General features: G+C 45.9%; 45 pseudogenes; all 45 read right to left on the reverse strand.

Annotated features, from left to right (window-relative positions):
• Nucleotides 1-8: 8 nt before the first annotated feature.
• On the reverse strand, nucleotides 9-127 carry LOC140110064 (5S ribosomal RNA; annotated as a pseudogene).
• A 72-nt stretch (nucleotides 128-199) lies between these two features.
• Nucleotides 200-318, reverse strand: LOC140110239 (5S ribosomal RNA; annotated as a pseudogene).
• Nucleotides 319-390: 72 nt separating this feature from the next.
• LOC140110038 (5S ribosomal RNA) lies at nucleotides 391-509 on the reverse strand (annotated as a pseudogene).
• Nucleotides 510-770: 261 nt separating this feature from the next.
• On the reverse strand, nucleotides 771-889 carry LOC140110184 (5S ribosomal RNA; annotated as a pseudogene).
• Nucleotides 890-961: 72 nt separating this feature from the next.
• LOC140110196 (5S ribosomal RNA) lies at nucleotides 962-1,080 on the reverse strand (annotated as a pseudogene).
• Nucleotides 1,081-1,152: 72 nt separating this feature from the next.
• LOC140109717 (5S ribosomal RNA) lies at nucleotides 1,153-1,271 on the reverse strand (annotated as a pseudogene).
• A 72-nt stretch (nucleotides 1,272-1,343) lies between these two features.
• Nucleotides 1,344-1,462, reverse strand: LOC140110210 (5S ribosomal RNA; annotated as a pseudogene).
• Nucleotides 1,463-1,532: 70 nt separating this feature from the next.
• On the reverse strand, nucleotides 1,533-1,651 carry LOC140110212 (5S ribosomal RNA; annotated as a pseudogene).
• A 250-nt stretch (nucleotides 1,652-1,901) lies between these two features.
• Nucleotides 1,902-2,020, reverse strand: LOC140110222 (5S ribosomal RNA; annotated as a pseudogene).
• Nucleotides 2,021-2,090: 70 nt separating this feature from the next.
• LOC140110066 (5S ribosomal RNA) lies at nucleotides 2,091-2,209 on the reverse strand (annotated as a pseudogene).
• A 72-nt stretch (nucleotides 2,210-2,281) lies between these two features.
• On the reverse strand, nucleotides 2,282-2,400 carry LOC140110240 (5S ribosomal RNA; annotated as a pseudogene).
• Nucleotides 2,401-2,468: 68 nt separating this feature from the next.
• LOC140110067 (5S ribosomal RNA) lies at nucleotides 2,469-2,587 on the reverse strand (annotated as a pseudogene).
• Nucleotides 2,588-2,659: 72 nt separating this feature from the next.
• On the reverse strand, nucleotides 2,660-2,778 carry LOC140110234 (5S ribosomal RNA; annotated as a pseudogene).
• Nucleotides 2,779-2,850: 72 nt separating this feature from the next.
• Nucleotides 2,851-2,969, reverse strand: LOC140110246 (5S ribosomal RNA; annotated as a pseudogene).
• A 70-nt stretch (nucleotides 2,970-3,039) lies between these two features.
• Nucleotides 3,040-3,158, reverse strand: LOC140110241 (5S ribosomal RNA; annotated as a pseudogene).
• Nucleotides 3,159-3,226: 68 nt separating this feature from the next.
• Nucleotides 3,227-3,345, reverse strand: LOC140109957 (5S ribosomal RNA; annotated as a pseudogene).
• A 72-nt stretch (nucleotides 3,346-3,417) lies between these two features.
• LOC140110258 (5S ribosomal RNA) lies at nucleotides 3,418-3,536 on the reverse strand (annotated as a pseudogene).
• Nucleotides 3,537-3,606: 70 nt separating this feature from the next.
• LOC140109623 (5S ribosomal RNA) lies at nucleotides 3,607-3,725 on the reverse strand (annotated as a pseudogene).
• Nucleotides 3,726-3,795: 70 nt separating this feature from the next.
• On the reverse strand, nucleotides 3,796-3,914 carry LOC140110068 (5S ribosomal RNA; annotated as a pseudogene).
• Nucleotides 3,915-3,986: 72 nt separating this feature from the next.
• On the reverse strand, nucleotides 3,987-4,105 carry LOC140109635 (5S ribosomal RNA; annotated as a pseudogene).
• A 72-nt stretch (nucleotides 4,106-4,177) lies between these two features.
• LOC140109647 (5S ribosomal RNA) lies at nucleotides 4,178-4,296 on the reverse strand (annotated as a pseudogene).
• A 70-nt stretch (nucleotides 4,297-4,366) lies between these two features.
• Nucleotides 4,367-4,485, reverse strand: LOC140110243 (5S ribosomal RNA; annotated as a pseudogene).
• Nucleotides 4,486-4,553: 68 nt separating this feature from the next.
• Nucleotides 4,554-4,672, reverse strand: LOC140110069 (5S ribosomal RNA; annotated as a pseudogene).
• A 72-nt stretch (nucleotides 4,673-4,744) lies between these two features.
• On the reverse strand, nucleotides 4,745-4,863 carry LOC140109659 (5S ribosomal RNA; annotated as a pseudogene).
• A 70-nt stretch (nucleotides 4,864-4,933) lies between these two features.
• Nucleotides 4,934-5,052, reverse strand: LOC140109702 (5S ribosomal RNA; annotated as a pseudogene).
• Nucleotides 5,053-5,124: 72 nt separating this feature from the next.
• LOC140109672 (5S ribosomal RNA) lies at nucleotides 5,125-5,243 on the reverse strand (annotated as a pseudogene).
• A 72-nt stretch (nucleotides 5,244-5,315) lies between these two features.
• On the reverse strand, nucleotides 5,316-5,434 carry LOC140109685 (5S ribosomal RNA; annotated as a pseudogene).
• Nucleotides 5,435-5,504: 70 nt separating this feature from the next.
• LOC140109697 (5S ribosomal RNA) lies at nucleotides 5,505-5,623 on the reverse strand (annotated as a pseudogene).
• Nucleotides 5,624-5,884: 261 nt separating this feature from the next.
• On the reverse strand, nucleotides 5,885-6,003 carry LOC140110117 (5S ribosomal RNA; annotated as a pseudogene).
• Nucleotides 6,004-6,264: 261 nt separating this feature from the next.
• On the reverse strand, nucleotides 6,265-6,383 carry LOC140110070 (5S ribosomal RNA; annotated as a pseudogene).
• Nucleotides 6,384-6,455: 72 nt separating this feature from the next.
• On the reverse strand, nucleotides 6,456-6,574 carry LOC140110181 (5S ribosomal RNA; annotated as a pseudogene).
• A 72-nt stretch (nucleotides 6,575-6,646) lies between these two features.
• On the reverse strand, nucleotides 6,647-6,765 carry LOC140109625 (5S ribosomal RNA; annotated as a pseudogene).
• Nucleotides 6,766-7,217: 452 nt separating this feature from the next.
• LOC140109709 (5S ribosomal RNA) lies at nucleotides 7,218-7,336 on the reverse strand (annotated as a pseudogene).
• Nucleotides 7,337-7,406: 70 nt separating this feature from the next.
• LOC140110244 (5S ribosomal RNA) lies at nucleotides 7,407-7,525 on the reverse strand (annotated as a pseudogene).
• Nucleotides 7,526-7,595: 70 nt separating this feature from the next.
• On the reverse strand, nucleotides 7,596-7,714 carry LOC140110071 (5S ribosomal RNA; annotated as a pseudogene).
• A 72-nt stretch (nucleotides 7,715-7,786) lies between these two features.
• Nucleotides 7,787-7,905, reverse strand: LOC140109721 (5S ribosomal RNA; annotated as a pseudogene).
• A 72-nt stretch (nucleotides 7,906-7,977) lies between these two features.
• LOC140109724 (5S ribosomal RNA) lies at nucleotides 7,978-8,096 on the reverse strand (annotated as a pseudogene).
• A 70-nt stretch (nucleotides 8,097-8,166) lies between these two features.
• LOC140110245 (5S ribosomal RNA) lies at nucleotides 8,167-8,285 on the reverse strand (annotated as a pseudogene).
• Nucleotides 8,286-8,353: 68 nt separating this feature from the next.
• Nucleotides 8,354-8,472, reverse strand: LOC140110072 (5S ribosomal RNA; annotated as a pseudogene).
• Nucleotides 8,473-8,544: 72 nt separating this feature from the next.
• On the reverse strand, nucleotides 8,545-8,663 carry LOC140109725 (5S ribosomal RNA; annotated as a pseudogene).
• A 70-nt stretch (nucleotides 8,664-8,733) lies between these two features.
• LOC140109726 (5S ribosomal RNA) lies at nucleotides 8,734-8,852 on the reverse strand (annotated as a pseudogene).
• A 70-nt stretch (nucleotides 8,853-8,922) lies between these two features.
• On the reverse strand, nucleotides 8,923-9,041 carry LOC140109703 (5S ribosomal RNA; annotated as a pseudogene).
• Nucleotides 9,042-9,113: 72 nt separating this feature from the next.
• Nucleotides 9,114-9,232, reverse strand: LOC140109727 (5S ribosomal RNA; annotated as a pseudogene).
• Nucleotides 9,233-10,062: 830 nt separating this feature from the next.
• LOC140110074 (5S ribosomal RNA) lies at nucleotides 10,063-10,181 on the reverse strand (annotated as a pseudogene).
• An 832-nt stretch (nucleotides 10,182-11,013) lies between these two features.
• Nucleotides 11,014-11,132, reverse strand: LOC140110075 (5S ribosomal RNA; annotated as a pseudogene).
• Between the last annotated feature and the right edge of the window lie 4,554 nt (nucleotides 11,133-15,686).

Here is a 15,686-nt window from a genome sequence, read left to right on the forward strand (position 1 = left end):
TTCAAAAAGGCCAACGGAACTTGGGATTCCCAGCCAGTCTCCCATGCTGGTACTTGCCAAGCCTTAAGCTGCATTGCTGCTGCGATCTGACGAGAGCAGGCACATTCAGCTTAGAATGGCCGTTGACAGCAGCTGTTCAATTTGAACCTTCTTTTACCATCTTTGACATAGAAACTAACACAATTTTCAGGTTCAAAAAGGTCAACGGAACTTGGGATTCCCAGCCAGTCTCCCATGCTGGTACTTGCCAAGCCTTAAGCTGCATTGCTGCTGCGATCTGACGAGAGCAGGCACATTCAGCTTAGAATGGCTGTTGACAGCAGCTGTTCAATTTGAACCTTCTTTTACCATCTTTGACATAGAAACTAACACAATTTTCATGTTCAAAAAGGTCAACGGAACTCGGGATTCCCAGCCAGTCTCCCATGCTGGTACTTGCCAAGCCTTAAGCTGCATTGCTGCTGCGATCTGACGAGAGCAGGCACATTCAGCTTAGAATGGCCGTTGACAGCAGCTGTTCAATTTGAACCTTCTTTTACTATCTCATAGAGAAACTAACACAATTTTAAGGTTCAAAAAGGTCAACAGAACTTAGGATTCCCAGCCAGTCTCCCATGCTGGTACTTGCCAAGCCTTAAGCTGCATTGCTGCTGCGATATGAAGAGAGCAGGCACATTCAGCTTAGAATGGCCGTTGACAGCAGCTGTTCAATTTGAACCTTCTTTTACCATCTTTGACATAGAAACTAACACAATTTTCAGGTTCAAAAAGGTCAACGGAACTTGGGATTCCCAGCCAGTCTCCCATGCTGGTACTTGCCAAGCCTTAAGCTGCATTGCTGCTGCGATCTGACGAGAGCAGGCACATTCAGCTTAGAATGGCCGTTGACAGCAGCTGTTCAATTTGAACCTTCTTTTACCATCTTTGACATAGAAACTAACACAATTTTCAGGTTCAAAAAGGTCAACGGAACTTGGGATTCCCAGCCAGTCTCCCATGCTGGTACTTGCCAAGCCTTAAGCTGCATTGCTGCTGCGATCTGACGAGAGCAGGCACATTCAGCTTAGAATGGCCGTTGACAGCAGCTGTTCAATTTGAACCTTCTTTTACCATCTTTGACATAGAAACTAACACAATTTTCAGGTTCAAAAAGGTCAACGGAACTTGGGATTCCCAGCCAGTCTCCCATGCTGGTACTTGCCAAGCCTTAAGCTGCATTGCTGCGGCGATCTGACGAGAGCAGGCACATTCAGCTTAGAATGGCTGTTGACAGCAGCTGTTCAATTTGAACCTTCTTTTACCATCTTTGACATAGAAACTAACACAATTTTCAGGTTCAAAAAGGTCAACGGAACTTGGGATTCCCAGCCAGTCTCCCATGCTGGTACTTGCCAAGCCTTAAGCTGCATTGCTGCTGCGATCTGACGAGAGCAGGCACATTCAGCTTAGAATGGCCGTTGACAGCAGCGGTTTAATTTGAACCTTCTTTTACTATCTCATAGAGAAACTAACACAATTTTCAGGTTCAAAAAGGTCAACGGAACTTGGGATTCCCAGCCAGTCTCCCATGCTGGTACTTGCCAAGCCTTAAGCTTCATTGCTGCTGCGATCTGACGAGAGCAGGCACATTCAGCTTAGAATGGCCGTTGACAGCAGCTGTTCAATTTGAACCTTCTTTTACCATCTTTGACATAGAAACTAACACAATTTTCAGGTTCAAAAAGGTCAACGGAACTTGGGATTCCCAGCCAGTCTCCCATGCTGGTACTTGCCAAGCCTTAAGCTGCATTCTGACGAGAGCAGGCACATTCAGCTTAGAATGGCCGTTGACAGCAGCTGTTCAATTTGAACCTTCTTTTACTATCTCATAGAGAAACTAACACAATTTTCAGGTTCAAAAAGGTCAACGGAACTTGGGATTCCCAGCCAGTCTCCCATGCTGGTACTTGCCAAGCCTTAAGCTGCATTGCTGCTGCGATCTGACGAGAGCAGGCACATTCAGCTTAGAATGGCCGTTGACAGCAGCTGTTCAATTTGAACCTTCTTTTACTATCTCATAGAGAAACTAACACAATTTTCAGGTTCAAAAAGGCCAACGGAACTTGGGATTCCCAGCCAGTCTCCCATGCTGGTACTTGCCAAGCCTTAAGCTGCATTGCTGCTGCGATCTGACGAGAGCAGGCACATTCAGCTTAGAATGGCCGTTGACAGCAGCTGTTCAATTTGAACCTTCTTTTACCATCTTTGACATAGAAACTAACACAATTTTCAGGTTCAAAAAGGTCAACGGAACTTGGGATTCCCAGCCAGTCTCCCATGCTGGTACTTGCCAAGCCTTAAGCTGCATTGCTGCTGCGATCTGACGAGAGCAGGCACATTCAGCTTAGAATGGCTGTTGACAGCAGCTGTTCAATTTGAACCTTCTTTTACTATCTCATAGAGAAACTAACACAATTCAGGTTCAAAAAGGCCAACGGAACTTGGGATTCCCAGCCAGTCTCCCATGCTGGTACTTGCCAAGCCTTAAGCTGCATTGCTGCTGCGATCTGACGAGAGCAGGCACATTCAGCTTAGAATGGCCGTTGACAGCAGCTGTTCAATTTGAACCTTCTTTTACCGTCTTTGACATAGAAACTAACACAATTTTCAGGTTCAAAAAGGTCAACGGAACTTGGGATTCCCAGCCAGTCTCCCATGCTGGTACTTGCCAAGCCTTAAGCTGCATTGCTGCTGCGATCTGACGAGAGCAGGCACATTCAGCTTAGAATGGCCGTTGACAGCAGCTGTTCAATTTGAACCTTCTTTTACCATCTTTGACATAGAAACTAACACAATTTTCAGGTTCAAAAAGGTCAACGGAACTTGGGATTCCCAGCCAGTCTCCCATGCTGGTACTTGCCAAGCCTTAAGCTGCATTGCTGCTGCGATCTGACGAGAGCAGGCACATTCAGCTTAGAATGGCCGTTGACAGCAGCGGTTCAATTTGAACCTTCTTTTACAATCTCATAGAGAAACTAACACAATTTTCAGGTTCAAAAAGGTCAACGGAACTTGGGATTCCCAGCCAGTCTCCCATGCTGGTACTTGCCAAGCCTTAAGCTGCATTGCTGCTGCGATCTGACGAGAGCAGGCACATTCAGCTTAGAATGGCTGTTGACAGCAGCTGTTCAATTTGAACCTTCTTTTACTATCTCATAGAGAAACTAACACAATTCAGGTTCAAAAAGGCCAACGGAACTTGGGATTCCCAGCCAGTCTCCCATGCTGGTACTTGCCAAGCCTTAAGCTGCATTGCTGCTGCGATCTGATGAGAGCAGGCACATTCAGCTTAGAATGGCCGTTGACAGCAGCTGTTCAATTTGAACCTTCTTTTACCATCTTTGACATAGAAACTAACACAATTTTCAGGTTCAAAAAGGTCAACGGAACTTGGGATTCCCAGCCAGTCTCCCATGCTGGTACTTGCCAAGCCTTAAGCTGCATTGCTGCTGCGATCTGACGAGAGCAGGCACATTCAGCTTAGAATGGCCGTTGACAGCAGCTGTTCAATTTGAACCTTCTTTTACTATCTCATAGAGAAACTAACACAATTTTCAGGTTCAAAAAGGTCAACGGAACTTGGGATTCCCAGCCAGTCTCCCATGCTGGTACTTGCCAAGCCTTAAGCTGCATTGCTGCTGCGATCTGACGAGAGCAGGCACATTCAGCTTAGAATGGCCGTTGACAGCAGCTGTTCAATTTGAACCTTCTTTTACTATCTCATAGAGAAACTAACACAATTTTCAGGTTCAAAAAGGCCAACGGAACTTGGGATTCCCAGCCAGTCTCCCATGCTGGTACTTGCCAAGCCTTAAGCTGCATTGCTGCTGCGATCTGACGAGAGCAGGCACATTCAGCTTAGAATGGCCGTTGACAGCAGCTGTTCAATTTGAACCTTCTTTTACCATCTTTGACATAGAAACTAACACAATTTTCATGTTCAAAAAGGTCAACGGAACTTGGGATTCCCAGCCAGTCTCCCATGCTGGTACTTGCCAAGCCTTAAGCTGCATTGCTGCTGCGATCTGACGAGAGCAGGCACATTCAGCTTAGAATGGCCGTTGACAGCAGCTGTTCAATTTGAACCTTCTTTTACCATCTTTGACATAGAAACTAACACAATTTTCAGGTTCAAAAAGGTCAACGGAACTTGGGATTCCCAGCCAGTCTCCCATGCTGGTACTTGCCAAGCCTTAAGCTGCATTGCTGCTGCGATCTGACGAGAGCAGGCACATTCAGCTTAGAATGGCCGTTGACAGCAGCGGTTCAATTTGAACCTTCTTTTACAATCTCATAGAGAAACTAACACAATTTTCAGGTTCAAAAAGGTCAACGGAACTTGGGATTCCCAGCCAGTCTCCCATGCTGGTACTTGCCAAGCCTTAAGCTGCATTGCTGCTGCGATCTGACGAGAGCAGGCACATTCAGCTTAGAATGGCTGTTGACAGCAGCTGTTCAATTTGAACCTTCTTTTACTATCTCATAGAGAAACTAACACAATTCAGGTTCAAAAAGGCCAACGGAACTTGGGATTCCCAGCCAGTCTCCCATGCTGGTACTTGCCAAGCCTTAAGCTGCATTGCTGCTGCGATCTGACGAGAGCAGGCACATTCAGCTTAGAATGGCCGTTGACAGCAGCTGTTCAATTTGAACCTTCTTTTACCATCTTTGACATAGAAACTAACACAATTTTCAGGTTCAAAAAGGTCAACGGAACTTGGGATTCCCAGCCAGTCTCCCATGCTGGTACTTGCCAAGCCTTAAGCTGCATTGCTGCTGCGATCTGACGAGAGCAGGCACATTCAGCTTAGAATGGCCGTTGACAGCAGCTGTTCAATTTGAACCTTCTTTTACTATCTCATAGAGAAACTAACACAATTTTCAGGTTCAAAAAGGCCAACGGAACTTGGGATTCCCAGCCAGTCTCCCAAGCTGGTACTTGCCAAGCCTTAAGCTGCATTGCTGCTGCGATCTGACGAGAGCAGGCACATTCAGGTTAGAATGGCCGTTGACAGCAGCTGTTCAATTTGAACCTTCTTTTACCATCTTTGACATAGAAACTAACACGATTTTCAGGTTCAAAAAGGTCAACGGAACTTGGGATTCCCAGCCAGTCTCCCATGCTGGTACTTGCCAAGCCTTAAGCTGCATTGCTGCTGCGATCTGACGAGAGCAGGCACATTCAGCTTAGAATGGCCGTTGACAGCAGCTGTTCAATTTGAACCTTCTTTTACCATCTTTGACATAGAAACTAACACAATATTCAGGTTCAAAAAGGTCAACGGAACTTGGGATTCCCAGCCAGTCTCCCATGCTGGTACTTGCCAAGCCTTAAGCTGCATTGCTGCTGCGATCTGACGAGAGCAGGCACATTCAGCTTAGAATGGCCGTTGACAGCAGCTGTTCAATTTGAACCTTCTTTTACTATCTCATAGAGAAACTAACACAATTTTCAGGTTCAAAAAGGTCAACGGAACTTGGGATTCCCAGCCAGTCTCCCATGCTGGTACTTGCCAAGCCTTAAGCTGCATTGCTGCTGCGATCTGACGAGAGCAGGCACATTCAGCTTAGAATGGCCGTTGACAGCAGCTGTTCAATTTGAACCTTCTTTTACCATCTTTGACATAGAAACTAACACAATTTTCAGGTTCAAAAATGTCAAAGGAACTTGGGATTCCCAGCCAGTCTCCCATGCTGGTACTTGCCAAGCCTTAAGCTGCATTGCTGCTGCGATCTGACGAGAGCAGGCACATTCAGCTTAGAATGGCCGTTGACAGCAGCTGTTCAATTTGAACCTTCTTTTACTATCTCATAGAGAAACTAACACAATTTTCAGGTTCAAAAAGGTCAACGGAACTTGGGATTCCCAGCCAGTCTCCCATGCTGGTACTTGCCAAGCCTTAAGCTGCATTGCTGCTGCGATCTGACGAGAGCAGGCACATTCAGCTTAGAATGGCCATTGACAGCAGCTGTACAATTTGAACCTTCTTTTACCATCTTTGACATAGAAACTAACACAATTTTCAGGTTCAAAAAGGTCAAAGGAACTTGGGATTCCCAGCCAGTCTCCCATGCTGGTACTTGCCAAGCCTTAAGCTGCATTGCTGCTGCGATCTGACGAGAGCAGGCACATTCAGCTTAGAATGGCCGTTGACAGCAGCTGTTCAATTTGAACCTTCTTTTACTATCTCATAGAGAAACTAACACAATTTTCAGGTTCAAAAAGGCCAACGGAACTTGGGATTCCCAGCCAGTCTCCCATGCTGGTACTTGCCAAGCCTTAAGCTGCATTGCTGCTGCGATCTGACGAGAGCAGGCACATTCAGCTTAGAATGGCCGTTGACAGCAGCTGTTCAATTTGAACCTTCTTTTACCATCTTTGACATAGAAACTAACACAATTTTCAGGTTCAAAAAGGTCAACGGAACTTGGGATTCCCAGCCAGTCTCCCATGCTGGTACTTGCCAAGCCTTAAGCTGCATTGCTGCTGCGATCTGACGAGTGCAGGCACATTCAGCTTAGAATGGCCGTTGACAGCAGCTGTTCAATTTGAACCTTCTTTTACCATCTTTGACATAGAAACTAACACAATTTTCATGTTCAAAAAGGTCAACGGAACTCGGGATTCCCAGCCAGTCTCCCATGCTGGTACTTGCCAAGCCTTAAGCTGCATTGCTGCTGCAATCTGACGAGAGCAGGCACATTCAGCTTAGAATGGCCGTTGACAGCAGCTGTTCAATTTGAACCTTCTTTTACTATCTCATAGAGAAACTAACACAATTTTAAGGTTCAAAAAGGTCAACAGAACTTAGGATTCCCATCCAGGCTCCCATGCTGGTACTTGCCAAGCCTTAAGCTGCATTGCTGCTGCGATATGACGAGAGCAGGCACATTCAGCTTAGAATGGCCGTTGACAGCAGCTGTTCAATTTGAACCTTCTTTTACCATCTTTGACATAGAAACTAACACAATTTTCAGGTTCAAAAAGGGCAACGGAACTTGGGATTCCCAGCCAGTCTCCCATGCTGGTACTTGCCAAGCCTTAAGCTGCATTGCTGCTGCGATCTGACGAGAGCAGGCACATTCAGCTTAGAATGGCCGTTGACAGCAGCTGTTCAATTTGAACCTTCTTTTACCATCTTTGACATAGAAACTAACACAATTTTCAGGTTCAAAAAGGTCAACGGAACTTGGGATTCCCAGCCAGTCTCCCATGCTGGTACTTGCCAAGCCTTAAGCTGCATTGCTGCTGCGATCTGACGAGAGCAGGCACATTCAGCTTAGAATGGCCGTTGACAGCAGCTGTTCAATTTGAACCTTCTTTTACTATCTCATAGAGAAACTAACACAATTTTCATGTTCAAAAAGGTCAACGGAACTTGGGATTCCCAGCCAGTCTCCCATGCTGGTACTTGCCAAGCCTTAAGCTGCATTGCTGCTGCGATCTGACGAGAGCAGGCACATTCAGCTTAGAATGGCTGTTGACAGCAGCTGTTCAATTTGAACCTTCTTTTACTATCTCATAGAGAAACTAACACAATTTTCAGGTTCAAAAAGGCCAACGGAACTTGGGATTCCCAGCCAGTCTCCCATGCTGGTACTTGCCAAGCCTTAAGCTGCATTGCTGCTGCGATCTGACGAGAGCAGGCACATTCAGCTTAGAATGGCCGTTGACAGCAGCTGTTCAATTTGAACCTTCTTTTACCATCTTTGACATAGAAACTAACACAATTTTCATGTTCAAAAAGGTCAACGGAACTTGGGATTCCCAGCCAGTCTCCCATGCTGGTACTTGCCAAGCCTTAAGCTGCATTGCTGCTGCGATCTGACGAGAGCAGGCACATTCAGCTTAGAATGGCCGTTGACAGCAGCTGTTCAATTTGAACCTTCTTTTACCATCTTTGACATAGAAACTAACACAATTTTCAGGTTCAAAAAGGTCAACGGAACTTGGGATTCCCAGCCAGTCTCCCATGCTGGTACTTGCCAAGCCTTAAGCTGCATTGCTGCTGCGATCTGACGAGAGCAGGCACATTCAGCTTAGAATGGCCGTTGACAGCAGCGGTTCAATTTGAACCTTCTTTTACAATCTCATAGAGAAACTAACACAATTTTCAGGTTCAAAAAGGTCAACGGAACTTGGGATTCCCAGCCAGTCTCCCATGCTGGTACTTGCCAAGCCTTAAGCTGCATTGCTGCTGCGATCTGACGAGAGCAGGCACATTCAGCTTAGAATGGCTGTTGACAGCAGCTGTTCAATTTGAACCTTCTTTTACTATCTCATAGAGAAACTAACACAATTCAGGTTCAAAAAGGCCAACGGAACTTGGGATTCCCAGCCAGTCTCCCATGCTGGTACTTGCCAAGCCTTAAGCTGCATTGCTGCTGCGATCTGACGAGAGCAGGCACATTCAGCTTAGAATGGCCGTTGACAGCAGCTGTTCAATTTGAACCTTCTTTTACCATCTTTGACATAGAAACTAACACAATTTTCAGGTTCAAAAAGGTCAACGGAACTTGGGATTCCCAGCCAGTCTCCCATGCTGGTACTTGCCAAGCCTTAAGCTGCATTGCTGCTGCGATCTGACGAGAGCAGGCACATTCAGCTTAGAATGGCCGTTGACAGCAGCTGTTCAATTTGAACCTTCTTTTACTATCTCATAGAGAAACTAACACAATTTTCAGGTTCAAAAAGGTCAACGGAACTTGGGATTCCCAGCCAGTCTCCCATGCTGGTACTTGCCAAGCCTTAAGCTGCATTGCTGCTGCGATCTGACGAGAGCAGGCACATTCAGCTTAGAATGGCCGTTGACAGCAGCTGTTCAATTTGAACCTTCTTTTACTATCTCATAGAGAAACTAACACAATTTTCAGGTTCAAAAAGGCCAACGGAACTTGGGATTCCCAGCCAGTCTCCCAAGCTGGTACTTGCCAAGCCTTAAGCTGCATTGCTGCTGCGATCTGACGAGAGCAGGCACATTCAGGTTAGAATGGCCGTTGACAGCAGCTGTTCAATTTGAACCTTCTTTTACCATCTTTGACATAGAAACTAACACGATTTTCAGGTTCAAAAAGGTCAACGGAACTTGGGATTCCCAGCCAGTCTCCCATGCTGGTACTTGCCAAGCCTTAAGCTGCATTGCTGCTGCGATCTGACGAGAGCAGGCACATTCAGCTTAGAATGGCCGTTGACAGCAGCTGTTCAATTTGAACCTTCTTTTACCATCTTTGACATAGAAACTAACACAATTTTCAGGTTCAAAAAGGTCAACGGAACTTGGGATTCCCAGCCAGTCTCCCATGCTGGTACTTGCCAAGCCTTAAGCTGCATTGCTGCTGCGATCTGACGAGAGCAGGCACATTCAGCTTAGAATGGCCGTTGACAGCAGCTGTTCAATTTGAACCTTCTTTTACTATCTCATAGAGAAACTAACACAATTTTCAGGTTCAAAAAGGTCAACGGAACTTGGGATTCCCAGCCAGTCTCCCATGCTGGTACTTGCCAAGCCTTAAGCTGCATTGCTGCTGCGATCTGACGAGAGCAGGCACATTCAGCTTAGAATGGCCGTTGACAGCAGCTGTTCAATTTGAACCTTCTTTTACTATCTCATAGAGAAACTAACACAATTTTCAGGTTCAAAAAGGTCAACGGAACTTGGGATTCCCAGCCAGTCTCCCATGCTGGTACTTGCCAAGCCTTAAGCTGCATTGCTGCTGCGATCTGACGAGAGCAGGCACATTCAGCTTAGAATGGCCATTGACAGCAGCTGTTCAATTTGAACCTTCTTTTACCATCTTTGACATAGAAACTAACACAATTTTCAGGTTCAAAAAGGTCAAAGGAACTTGGGATTCCCAGCCAGTCTCCCATGCTGGTACTTGCCAAGCCTTAAGCTGCATTGCTGCTGCGATCTGACGAGAGCAGGCACATTCAGCTTAGAATGGCCGTTGACAGCAGCTGTTCAATTTGAACCTTCTTTTACTATCTCATAGAGAAACTAACACAATTTTCAGGTTCAAAAAGGCCAACGGAACTTGGGATTCCCAGCCAGTCTCCCATGCTGGTACTTGCCAAGCCTTAAGCTGCATTGCTGCTGCGATCTGACGAGAGCAGGCACATTCAGCTTAGAATGGCCGTTGACAGCAGCTGTTCAATTTGAACCTTCTTTTACCATCTTTGACATAGAAACTAACACAATTTTCAGGTTCAAAAAGGTCAACGGAACTTGGGATTCCCAGCCAGTCTCCCATGCTGGTACTTGCCAAGCCTTAAGCTGCATTGCTGCTGCGATCTGACGAGTGCAGGCACATTCAGCTTAGAATGGCCGTTGACAGCAGCTGTTCAATTTGAACCTTCTTTTACCATCTTTGACATAGAAACTAACACAATTTTCAGGTTCAAAAATGTCAAAGGAACTTGGGATTCCCAGCCAGTCTCCCATGCTGGTACTTGCCAAGCCTTAAGCTGCATTGCTGCTGCGATCTGACGAGAGCAGGCACATTCAGCTTAGAATGGCCGTTGACAGCAGCTGTTCAATTTGAACCTTCTTTTACTATCTCATAGAGAAACTAACACAATTTTCAGGTTCAAAAAGGTCAACGGAACTTGGGATTCCCAGCCAGTCTCCCATGCTGGTACTTGCCAAGCCTTAAGCTGCATTGCTGCTGCGATCTGACGAGAGCAGGCACATTCAGCTTAGAATGGCCATTGACAGCAGCTGTTCAATTTGAACCTTCTTTTACCATCTTTGACATAGAAACTAACACAATTTTCAGGTTCAAAAAGGTCAAAGGAACTTGGGATTCCCAGCCAGTCTCCCATGCTGGTACTTGCCAAGCCTTAAGCTGCATTGCTGCTGCGATCTGACGAGAGCAGGCACATTCAGCTTAGAATGGCCGTTGACAGCAGCTGTTCAATTTGAACCTTCTTTTACTATCTCATAGAGAAACTAACACAATTTTCAGGTTCAAAAAGGCCAACGGAACTTGGGATTCCCAGCCAGTCTCCCATGCTGGTACTTGCCAAGCCTTAAGCTGCATTGCTGCTGCGATCTGACGAGAGCAGGCACATTCAGCTTAGAATGGCCGTTGACAGCAGCTGTTCAATTTGAACCTTCTTTTACCATCTTTGACATAGAAACTAACACAATTTTCAGGTTCAAAAAGGTCAACGGAACTTGGGATTCCCAGCCAGTCTCCCATGCTGGTACTTGCCAAGCCTTAAGCTGCATTGCTGCTGCGATCTGACGAGTGCAGGCACATTCAGCTTAGAATGGCCGTTGACAGCAGCTGTTCAATTTGAACCTTCTTTTACCATCTTTGACATAGAAACTAACACAATTTTCATGTTCAAAAAGGTCAACGGAACTCGGGATTCCCAGCCAGTCTCCCATGCTGGTACTTGCCAAGCCTTAAGCTGCATTGCTGCTGCAATCTGACGAGAGCAGGCACATTCAGCTTAGAATGGCCGTTGACAGCAGCTGTTCAATTTGAACCTTCTTTTACTATCTCATAGAGAAACTAACACAATTTTAAGGTTCAAAAAGGTCAACAGAACTTAGGATTCCCATCCAGGCTCCCATGCTGGTACTTGCCAAGCCTTAAGCTGCATTGCTGCTGCGATATGACGAGAGCAGGCACATTCAGCTTAGAATGGCCGTTGACAGCAGCTGTTCAATTTGAACCTTCTTTTACCATCTTTGACATAGAAACTAACACAATTTTCAGGTTCAAAAAGGGCAACGGAACTTGGGATTCCCAGCCAGTCTCCCATGCTGGTACTTGCCAAGCCTTAAGCTGCATTGCTGCTGCGATCTGACGAGAGCAGGCACATTCAGCTTAGAATGGCCGTTGACAGCAGCTGTTCAATTTGAACCTTCTTTTACCATCTTTGACATAGAAACTAACACAATTTTCAGGTTCAAAAAGGTCAACGGAACTTGGGATTCCCAGCCAGTCTCCCATGCTGGTACTTGCCAAGCCTTAAGCTGCATTGCTGCTGCGATCTGACGAGAGCAGGCACATTCAGCTTAGAATGGCCGTTGACAGCAGCTGTTCAATTTGAACCTTCTTTTACTATCTCATAGAGAAACTAACACAATTTTCATGTTCAAAAAGGTCAACGGAACTTGGGATTCCCAGCCAGTCTCCCATGCTGGTACTTGCCAAGCCTTAAGCTGCATTGCTGCTGCGATCTGACGAGAGCAGGCACATTCAGCTTAGAATGGCTGTTGACAGCAGCTGTTCAATTTGAACCTTCTTTTACTATCTCATAGAGAAACTAACACAATTTTCAGGTTCAAAAAGGCCAACGGAACTTGGGATTCCCAGCCAGTCTCCCATGCTGGTACTTGCCAAGCCTTAAGCTGCATTGCTGCTGCGATCTGACAAGAGCAGGCACATTCAGCTTAGAATGGCCGTTGACAGCAGCTGTTCAATTTGAACCTTCTTTTACCATCTTTGACATAGAAACTAACACAATTTTCAGGTTCAAAAAGGTCAACGGAACTTGGGATTCCCAGCCAGTCTCCCATGCTGGTACTTGCCAAGCCTTAAGCTGCATTGCTGCTGCGATCTGACGAGAGCAGGCACATTCAGCTTAGAATGGCCGTTGACAGCAGCTGTTCAATTTGAACCTTCTTTTACTATCTCATAGAGAAACTAACACAATTTTCAGGTTCAAAAAGGTCAACGGAACTTAAGATTCCCAGCCAGTCTCCCATGCTGGTACTTGCCAAGCCTTAAGCTGCATTGCTGCTGCGATCTGACGAGAGCAGGCACATTCAGCTTAGAATGGCCGTTGACAGCAGCTGTTCAATTTGAACCTTCTTTTACTATCTCATAGAGAAACTAACACAATTTTCAGGTTCAAAAAGGTCAACGGAACTTGGGATTCCCAGCCAGTCTCCCATGCTGGTACTTGCCAAGCCTTAAGCTGCATTGCTGCTGCGATCTGACGAGAGCAGGCACATTCAGCTTAGAATGGCCGTTGACAGCAGCTGTTCAATTTGAACCTTCTTTTACCATCTTTGACATAGAAACTAACACAATTTTCAGGTTCAAAAAGGTCAACGGAACTTGGGATTCCCAGCCAGTCTCCCATGCTGGTACTTGCCAAGCCTTAAGCTGCATTGCTGCTGCGATCTGACGAGAGCAGGCACATTCAGCTTAGAATGGCCGTTGACAGCAGCTGTTCAATTTGAACCTTCTTTTACCATCTTTGACATAGAAACTAACACAATTTTCAGGTTCAAAAAGGTCAACGGAACTTGTGATTCCCAGCCAGTCTCCCATGCTGGTACTTGCCAAGCCTTAAGCTGCATTGCTGCTGCGATCTGACGAGAGCAGGCACATTCAGCTTAGAATGGCCGTTGACAGCAGCTGTTCAATTTGAACCTTCTTTTACTATCTCATAGAGAAACTAACACAATTTTAAGGTTCAAAAAGGTCAACGGAACTTGGGATTCCCAGCCAGTCTCCCATGCTGGTACTTGCCAAGCCTTAAGCTGCATTGCTGCTGCGATCTGACGAGAGCAGGCACATTCAGCTTAGAATGGCCGTTGACAGCAGCTGTTCAATTTGAACCTTCTTTTACCATCTTTGACATAGAAACTAACACAATTTTCAGGTTCAAAAAGGTCAAAGGAACTTGGGATTCCCAGCCAGTCTCCCATGCTGGTACTTGCCAAGCCTTAAGCTGCATTGCTGCTGCGATCTGACGAGAGCAGGCACATTCAGCTTAGAATGGCCATTGACAGCAGCTGTTCAATTTGAACCTTCTTTTACCATCTTTGACATAGAAACTAACACAATTTAAAGGTTCAAAAAGGTCAACGGAACTTGGGATTCCCAGCCAGTCTCCCATGCTGGTACTTGCCAAGCCTTAAGCTGCATTGCTGCTGCGATCTGACGAGAGCAGGCACATTCAGCTTAGAATGGCTGTTGACAGCAGCTGTTCAATTTGAACCTTCTTTTACTATCTCATAGAGAAACTAACACAATTTTCAGGTTCAAAAAGGCCAACGGAACTTGGGATTCCCAGCCAGTCTCCCATGCTGGTACTTGCCAAGCCTTAAGCTGCATTGCTGCTGCGATCTGACGAGAGCAGGCACATTCAGCTTAGAATGGCCGTTGACAGCAGCTGTTCAATTTGAACCTTCTTTTACCATCTTTGACATAGAAACTAACACAATTTTCAGGTTCAAAAAGGTCAACGGAACTTGGGATTCCCAGCCAGTCTCCCATGCTGGTACTTGCCAAGCCTTAAGCTGCATTGCTGCTGCGATCTGACGAGAGCAGGCACATTCAGCTTAGAATGGCCGTTGACAGCAGCTGTTTAATTTGAACCTTCTTTTACTATCTCATAGAGAAACTAACACAATTTTCAGGTTCAAAAAGGTCAACGGAACTTGGGATTCCCAGCCAGTCTCCCATGCTGGTACTTGCCAAGCCTTAAGCTGCATTGCTGCTGCGATCTGACGAGAGCAGGCACATTCAGCTTAGAATGGCCGTTGACAGCAGCTGTTCAATTTGAACCTTCTTTTACCATCTTTGACATAGAAACTAACACAATTTTCAGGTTCAAAAAGGTCAACGGAACTTGGGATTCCCAGCCAGTCTCCCATGCTGGTACTTGCCAAGCCTTAAGCTGCATTGCTGCTGCGATCTGACGAGAGCAGGCACATTCAGCTTAGAATGGCCGTTGACAGCAGCTGTTCAATTTGAACCTTCTTTTACCATCTTTGACATAGAAACTAACACAATTTTCAGGTTCAAAAAGGTCAACGGAACTTGGGATTCCCAGCCAGTCTCCCATGCTGGTACTTGCCAAGCCTTAAGCTGCATTGCTGCGGCGATCTGACGAGAGCAGGCACATTCAGCTTAGAATGGCTGTTGACAGCAGCTGTTCAATTTGAACCTTCTTTTACCATCTTTGACATAGAAACTAACACAATTTTCAGGTTCAAAAAGGTCAACGGAACTTGGGATTCCCAGCCAGTCTCCCATGCTGGTACTTGCCAAGCCTTAAGCTGCATTGCTGCTGCGATCTGACGAGAGCAGGCACATTCAGCTTAGAATGGCCGTTGACAGCAGCGGTTCAATTTGAACCTTCTTTTACTATCTCATAGAGAAACTAACACAATTTTCAGGTTCAAAAAGGTCAACGGAACTTGGGATTCCCAGCCAGTCTCCCATGCTGGTACTTGCCAAGCCTTAAGCTGCATTGCTGCTGCGATCTGACGAGAGCAGGCACATTCAGCTTAGAATGGCCGTTGACAGCAGCTGTTCAATTTGAACCTTCTTTTACCATCTTTGACATAGAAACTAACACAATTTTCAGGTTCAAAAAGGTCAACGGAACTTGGGATTCCCAGCCAGTCTCCCATGCTGGTACTTGCCAAGCCTTAAGCTGCATTCTGACGAGAGCAGGCACATTCAGCTTAGAATGGCCGTTGACAGCAGCTGTTCAATTTGAACCTTCTTTTACTATCTCATAGAGAAACTAACACAATTTTCAGGTTCAAAAAGGTCAACGGAACTTGGGATTCCCAGCCAGTCTCCCATGCTGGTACTTGCCAAGCCTTAAGCTGCATTGCTGCTGCGATCTGACGAGAGCAGGCACATTCAGCTTAGAATGGCCGTTGACA

This window comes from Engystomops pustulosus, unplaced genomic scaffold (assembly GCF_040894005.1).
Source record: "Engystomops pustulosus unplaced genomic scaffold, aEngPut4.maternal MAT_SCAFFOLD_235, whole genome shotgun sequence".
In the NCBI taxonomy this organism is placed as follows: Eukaryota; Metazoa; Chordata; class Amphibia; order Anura; family Leptodactylidae; genus Engystomops; species Engystomops pustulosus.